The sequence below is a fragment of the Curcuma longa genome, chromosome 7 (assembly GCF_044706935.1).
Source record: "Curcuma longa cultivar G26 ecotype Majalengka, Jawa Barat chromosome 7, ITB_CL_G26_1.1, whole genome shotgun sequence".
Taxonomy (NCBI): Eukaryota; Viridiplantae; Streptophyta; class Magnoliopsida; order Zingiberales; family Zingiberaceae; genus Curcuma; species Curcuma longa.
Genome location: NC_133867.1, coordinates 2,846,269 through 2,848,785, shown reverse-complemented (window position 1 = coordinate 2,848,785; position 2,517 = coordinate 2,846,269).

Sequence of the window (2,517 nt, the reverse complement as noted above, 5' to 3'; positions counted from 1 at the left end):
TAAAATCAAATTAAATTAAAAATCAAATTATATTAAATTAAAATTAAAGTAAAATTAAATTGAATTAAAATTAAAGTAAAATTAAATTGAATTTAAATTAAATTTAAATTCAAATTAAATTAAAATTAAATTCAAATTCAAATTAAATTTAAATTAAAATTAAATTAAATTAATTTAAAAATCAAATTAAATTAAATTAAAATTAAAGTAAAATTAAATTAAATTAAAATTATATTAAAATTATATTAAAATTAAATTAAATTAAATTAAATTTAAATTTAAATTAAATTCAAATTAAATTAAAATTAAATTCAAATTAAATTAAAATTAAATTAAAATTAAATTAAATTAAAATCAAATTAAATTAAATTAAATTAAATTTTAAAATTAAATTAAATTAAAATTAAATTAAATTAAATTAAATTAAATTAAATTAAATTAAATTAAATTAAATTAAATTAAATTCAAACTTAAATTCAAATTAAAACTTAAAAGCTATGAACCTAATAAATACCTTAATTATAAAACTAAATTAAAATATTACCAAATGAAACAATAAAAATAAAACTCAAAGTGTGTCAAAGTGGGTTGACACATTCGCGGGTACACACGAAATGTATCAAATCAAGAATTTGATACATTCTTATAAAGTAAAAATTAACCATGTCATGTCATCATGTTTACTTAACGCTTAATCTAGAACGGTTAATTAAGGACACATGAGTGATTGACACTTACCAACATAGTACCAGGGTGGGGCGAGATGATAGTACGTTAGGGAAGCTTGGTCTGGGCAGTCAAGTGGGGTAAGGAGTACCTTACTTTGTCTACTTAGTCAAGTGGAACTGACCGAAGCTACCTCGCCACATCCTAGACTAGTTAGATCAAGGTTTCTCAAGAAATCGATTAAGGTCATAATTTCTTAAATCAGTTTTATCTTAGAAAGTGGTTGTTGTTCCGATACCCAAGAAAGTCTATGTGCCTCGCCACAGCTTGGAAATTGATTTTTGAAATGTGGACTTAATGTAGGATCGGGTTGGACCGGCTAGAGGGGGGTGAATAGACGGTTTAAAAGAATCACCCAAGTCTTTTTAAAACAAAACTTGGTTGCAACTGGATCGTTGCTTCCAAGGCAGTTAGCACTCAATAAGAACTCCTTTAGGCGGAGAAGCCTTTACAATTGTAGCACAGAGACTTAGCTAGAAGAAAGAATACAAAGCAATTGATGATTTAACTCTAAAACTCTAAGTCTATTTATAGCCCAAGAGAATAGATCTAGATCGTTGATCGTAGATAAACTTTCTCTTGGTCGTTGATCCGTTGATGCGATCCTAACCGTTGATCAGAGATAGGCTTGATCGTAGCCGTTGAGTAAATAAAGATAAACTTTATCTTTAATAAAAGATAAAGAGAATTATCTTTAATAAAAAATAAGTATTTATCTTTTATATGATAAAAGATAAATCTTATTATTTTTTTTCTTCTTTTTTTTTTCAACCGCCACGTCCAAACGGTCCAAGTCTACGTCGTCTTATCTGGGCAAAGTCAACAGTCAAAGTCAAAGTCAATGGTCAAAGTCAATAGTTTTGACTTTTGTTGACTTTTTGTGGAATCTTTGATTGGGTGATTTCTGGCCAACCGGAGTTAGGCTCACCCGAACTCGACTCCGGCCTTTTGCCCCTCGAGCGTGCTTCCTCCCGGATTCTCGTCCCTCGGACTTCGCGCACGTCCTTCTCGCTCCACCGGCGTACTCTTCCGTAGCTTCCGCGTCCCTCGAATTGCACCGAGCCCGTCGACTCACTTCCCCGCGCAACCCTTCTCGTCCACTGCGTCTTACGCTCGACTTCCTCTGTACCTAAGTTCCTGCACACTTAGCAAAGGGATTAGAATAACACAGGACCTAACTTAATCTGGTTGATCACATCAAAACTAATCGGGGCACCAACAATCTCCCCCTTTTTGATGTGCATCAACCCAAGTTCGTTAGGGTTAAACCAAAAAATAATAAAAGCAACAATTCTAAATAAACAGTTAAGCATAAAAAAAATTTGCATGTCAAAATAATAACCTCCCCCTGAACTTTAGCCTACTCTCCCCCTTTGATCACAGCAAAAACGGGGTATTTAAAGCTAAGTAAGGAGAAAAAAATGTGCAAGTCCGATTTAAACTGAAAAAAACTTGAAATTTTTTTTATAAGTGTCTAAGAAATGTAGAACATATCATAAAAAATTTGGTTGTCAAAAATGACTTAGCTAAGTATTTTTCATTTAAAATATAATTTTTACTTAAAAATTTATAGAAAATAATTTCATTGTCATAAACATTTGAAATTTTTTGTAAAAGTTGAATAAAAAGTTTGGGAATAGTACAAAAAATTTCAGAATTAATTGAATTTTCTGTGAGAAAAAATAAATTAAATATTTAGATAATAAAATTTTAAAGAATGAATTTCTAAAATTAAAAATTACGTTAAAAAATATAGATTTTTTTTACAAAGATAACACATAATGTGTAGAT